A 5,733-nucleotide genomic window follows, 5' to 3' on the forward strand; every position below is an offset into this window, starting at 1 on the left:
CCAACACAACCACGTTGGCTGACTTGCGATAAATGCTGGTTGAAGAATGGGATGCCATCCCACAGCAGTGTTTGACCAGGCTGGTGACCAGCATGAGGAGGAGGTGCCAGGCTGTTGTGGCTGTGTATGGTTCTTCCACATGCTACTGACCCACATACTCAGCTCTCTTACAAATTTAAGATAATTTAAAATGGAAATAATCAGGCTTTCCAATGGTATAAGACGCATTGCCAAGAAGCATTGTTACAACGAAATAGTGTACAAACACAAATTTCCTTATTTTTTGTGTGTAGTTTATTTAAATCTATCTATCTCTATGTCTCCATTTCTTTACGTCATGCTTACTGTCTACACGTAGAAAGGTATCTCTGATCATTTAAAAACACTATATTAGTATAATAGTTTCCATATTTTAAGAAACTAGGCTATAGAGCTGACTTTTGTGTAGGAAATTGAAAGCAGCTGCTGACTGCCTGTCTGCCACCGACTGCTGTCGCGTGTGGATGACGTAACGACACGTAATCTTACAGGAGACAGAACATCACCACACCCTGGTGGCTGTTGTTACCATGGTACCACGTCAGACAACCAAGACAACTTTCCTAATGAATTAGAGCAAAATCATAGCACAATTTTAATAATTTAATAAAATTTGTAACGCTACATTTGCAAATGTATGTACATCTGGCCCTCAGTCTTTGAGCATCATCCATATTTACAAAATCAATATCTGTTTTTATTTGACTTAAAGCATCACGCTGTTCATTGAAGTGACTATATGTAACTTTTTAATGTTTCTAAAGCTCATTTTTCATACAATGATCTTAAATGACCTGTAACAGCAAACGAGACTGACAGTGAAAAGAACGCTATTTTTATATAGTTTTTAGTAAGACATCTGCCTGGGTTCGATATTTCCCGCTAAGTCACAGAATGATTTACGGCAGGTAGATGGCGCTACAGTCACACATTTCATTGTAACACCGGAGAAGCCAGTGTTATTGTTTCCAGCCAGGTTAAAGGTAGCAGGAGATTTCTATAAATAGGCCTAATTGTATTTTAATGTTATTTTAGAAGTTATCTGCTGTAGTTATGATTGATACTGGGACGGGACCATCACAGGAAAGGAGATTAAAAGAAGAACAACTAAAAGATAAGAGGGAAAGTAAAACGGTTGCAGCTGTCGACGTGGTCCTGCTCCGCGCCCTGCTATGCCCTGCTACACCCTGCTATGCCCTGCTACACCCTGCTATGCCCTGCTACACCCTGTAATGCCCTGCTACGCTCTGCTACACCCTGTAACGCCCTGTTACACCCTGCTATGCCCTGTAACGCCCTGTAACGCCCTGTAACACCCTGCAGCTACGCAATGAATTGCTACAAGTACTATTTCTAGTCATAGTTCCATTATCTTTATTGTGACTATTATAGTAATTTATTATTGTAAATTATTCAAAACCGACCCCGAATTGGCCCTCAAGTATGTAATATGTCTAGTTCATTCATGAAATAACTTTAGATTGTGCAATGTGGTTGTACGTCAGTAGCCAACATTAAATGACGTCCTTCTTCCCTTTAGCACGGACGTTTTTATCCCTTTTACTCCGTGTTTGTGTTGGCCTACTTTCTTTTCCCTTGTCACCCTGTAACGTTACTTGTGTAAAGCATCTGTGTAGTTTCATATAATGCGCTATATTAATCTAAGTTATTATTACGTTGGTTGCTACAACAATCTCTTAATGCTTTGGCTCGTGACACAGTGACAGTGATACCCAGTTTATCTCATGATACATCCAAAGTAGGCTAAGTTACTGTATGCAACACTTGAAATGCAACGATGCATCTGTAACTTATACTCTAAAGTTAAAGTATGCGCAATTTACAACCAAACTAGCTGCCAAACACGAACTTTAGCATATCTCGGCCGAATTAATTGCTATTACCGCAAAAATTGGTTTAATTGTTCGACATACCACTCCGATGCTCTGTACCGAATTTATCAAAGATCAGCCATTAGGGGGCGCTATAATCAATATAGATGCGTTTTGCTCAATGCATGTAAATGGAACAGTTGCAATTGCAATTTCTCTGCCACCATATATGCTATCAACATAAAACTTGTGATGATTGTTTGGTATGCTACTCTGAGGCTCTGTACTAAATTTGGTGAAGATTGGTCATTAGGGGGCGCTATAGTCAACGCAGACGCGTTTTGGCCTATAATTCAATGAATGTAAATGGGATATTGCACTACAAACCTTGCAGCTCACACTTAACAATATTTCCTGATGTTCGCCTCGCTAACAAACACTACAGCTTTTGTCCAAAGTGGTAGTGTTTCAAACAACACAAACTGAAAGTTACATATAGCCACTTTAAATAAAGGAGAGAAGAAAACCAAATGGAACTCATTATCTACATCCATTAAATAACACATCGGTCTGTGCCCAAAAATACAAAACAAAAAGATCCCATAATGTTTGAATGACAGTGAATGATCACTGTGCAGTGAAGAAACACCACAACAATCAGCTCTCAGCAACAAACATGGAGACTAAATAAGTCAAAGAGTTAAAACACAGAATTTAACCCTTAAATGACTTCTGTCTATTTCAGTTTACACAACTCAGCAGAGTCTCCAGAAGACAAAAAATAAAACCAAAGTCCAGCATAGAGCGGCTGAGTGAATGTGGTCTGGACTCTGTGGAGGAGAGTCATGGTTTCAGAGACGCTGTAGAAGGACAGAATACCTGCACTGTGATCCAGGTACACTCCTACTCTGGAGGACTCAGGACCTGAGACAGGAGTTTCTACATTGTTGGACCAAAATGTATAACTGTTGTTGTTACAATCTAACGCCCAAGATTTGTCATTTCGTCCAAATAAACATTCATCTGACCCCCCTGCTCTGCTGATATTCTTGTATGTGACTGCTACATAAACTCTCGCTCTCCTCTCCACCTCCCAGTAACAACGTCCAGTCAGACTCTCTCTACTCAGGACCTGAAACCAGTAAATGAATCTGTCTGGGTGACTAGAATAAGACTGTTTTTGACTCATTAATGTTGCTTTCCTGTTCCCCTCAGATAATAACAGCCATGTGTTTACTGTGTTTGGATCCAGTGTGATTTCACGTGAATATTTTAAGAATTCAGCTCTGGTCTTGGGCTCTGGTTGTGGCAGTAAAACGTCCACTTCAGTCCCTGTCAGTGAGACGTTTGTCCTCTTCTCTCTCAGAACGTCCTGTAGTTTATCTCTGACTTCTGACACAGCCGCTGTCACGTCTTCAAAGCAGCTCAGAGGACGGATATGGATGCTGGATGTAGATTGGCTGAGTGGTGACAGTGAGGGGTAGTTGTGTAGAAACTGGTTGTGATCCTCTGTGTGTGAGAGCTTCTTCAGCTCAGCGTCTTTCCTCTTCAGCTCAGTGATCTCCTGCTCCAGCTTCTCCTGAAGCTCTTTGACTCGACTCACTTCTCTTTTCTGCTGGGATCTGACCTGCTGCTTCACATCAGAGCTTCTTTTCTCCAGGAGACGGATCAGCTCAGTGAAGATCTTCTCGCTGTCCTCCACTGCTTTATCAGCAGAGCGATCGATGGCCTCCGCCTGCTGTTGAAGCAGCTTCACATCTTTCTCTCTGTCCTGGATTCTCTGCTGGATGTTTTGTCGACTCCCCTCGAGCTCTCTCTGCCTCTCAGCTCTCTCTGCTGCAGCTGAGACTGTGTCGTGGCCTTTATGTTCCTCCACAGAGCAGAGATAACAGATAAGCTGCTGATCAGTACGACAGAAAATCTTCATCACATCATCATGACGAGAGCAGATGTTCTCCTGGAGCTTCTTGGACGGCTCCACCAGCTTGTGTTTCTTGAATATCTCTTATTCATAATGAAACTGAAGGTGATTCTCACAGAAAGAAGCCAGACATTGCAGACAGGACTTGTGTGCTTTGAGTTTTCTCCCGGTGCAGAAATCACAGGCCACATCTTCAGCTCCAGCATAGCAGTGATCAGCAGGAGCAGCTTGGAGTCCAGTCTTCTTCAGCTCCTCCACTAAAACTGCTAACATGGTGTTTTTCAGCAGGACAGGCCTCGGCGTGAACGTCTTCCTGCACTGAGGACAGCTGTAGCTGTACTTACAATCCTCTACATCCCAGTGGCTTTTAATACAGTTCATGCAGTAGCTGTGTCCACAGGGAGTAGTCACCGGATCCTTCAGTAGATCCAGACAGATGGAACAAGAAATAGTTTCCTGGTCCAGCTGAACTCCTTTCTGCGCCATTTCACCTCTCGCTCAGTGACAACGACTGTCTGAGTCTCACTTCCTGAGAAGTGAAACTAGTCTGAGCTCTGATGTAACAACAGCATGTGTTTAGGAGGAGTTATCAAGTTTAGCTTCATTCCTAAAAGAGGAGTGCTTGGTGTTGCAACGCCCATACTACCATTAGTATGCCAGGAAAAGATTTAGCATGTCCCAATACATAGTAGGCTATGTCAAAAATATGTCCTAATGCAACCGTTCACATTTTATGTATGTGTATAATATTACAATCATTCAATACATAAAAGGTCTTTATGTCTTTTTTTTATTTTACTGACATACTGATGGGATGTGTGAACAAACTGAAGCTTTACATGATGAATAAACAAACATGAACAAAGTCTTTTCTTCCTGTCTTCATTCCAGGGTTTCATACAAAGCTGACGGAGAAAATGTGAAACTGATATGAGAGTATAACTGAGGCACTTTTCCTCCTGAAACATCACAAAGTACAGTGTTCATGTTTAGAGTCAGTCAGTCTCTGTCCTTTCAACTTTCCTCACTAAAACTGCTCCGTCACAGAGAAATGAGCAGAGTTTTCTATCACTTGTTGCTTTTTACAGCCAACATTTCCTCTCTGCACTGAGTCAATGAATATTACACAGACTTTAAAGAGCATTTCAATAGTGTATGTGAGAGTGTTTAAGTAGTGTGTTAAAATAATTGTAATAGTGTATATGAGAGCGTTTAGTAGTGTGTGTGAGAGCTTCTCAGTAGTGTGTATGAGAACGTTTCAATAGTGTATATAAGGGCGTTTAAGTTGTATGTTAAAAGAATTTCAACAGTGTATACGAAAGTGAGAGCGTTTCAATAGTGTATAATCTAAAGTGTTCTGGTTTCAGAATGATAAAGACAATTGAAGAACAATTAGATATTTCCATGGCAACTATCATGTTTTGCCAAATGATGTACAGATGTTTAGTCATTCTATTATCTGAAATGTCTTGTAATGTAGTGCAAATAGCTCCGGTAAATGGGATCAACATCTCCTTGGGAGAAATAGATTTAGGCCCACACATACATGGTTATTTTGAAAAACTTTTCAAGACATTTCCCTTTGTTTGTGCCCTTCGTTTACACGCAAACGGAGAATTCGCCTCTGAAAACGAGTCAATGAATATTACACTAAAACTAACTGTGTGTGTGTGTGTGTGTGTGTGTGTGTGTGTGTGTTACATTGCCAAAAGCCACAAGGGCATAACTGCAAAGCATGATGGGTGATATTCTCCCTCTGAAGTGACCATCGTTGGACTGTGGTTGTTATGGAGACTCTGCTGAATTGTGTAAACTGAAATAAACAGATGTCATTTCAGGGTTAAATTCTGTGTTTTAACTCTTTGAGTGAGTGTGTGTTTGTGTGTGTGTGTGTGTGTGTGTGTTTGAGCGATGTGTCTGTGTGCGTGTGTGTGTGTGTGT

At 41.1% G+C, this 5,733-nt stretch overlaps 1 pseudogene; it reads right to left on the reverse strand.

Moving 5' to 3' along the window:
• Positions 1–2,565: 2,565 nt before the first annotated feature.
• LOC116041806 lies at positions 2,566–4,442 on the reverse strand (annotated as a pseudogene).
• Positions 4,443–5,733: the final 1,291 nt, after the last annotated feature.

The sequence above is a fragment of the Sander lucioperca genome, chromosome 14, assembly GCF_008315115.2.
Source record: "Sander lucioperca isolate FBNREF2018 chromosome 14, SLUC_FBN_1.2, whole genome shotgun sequence".
In the NCBI taxonomy this organism is placed as follows: Eukaryota; Metazoa; Chordata; class Actinopteri; order Perciformes; family Percidae; genus Sander; species Sander lucioperca.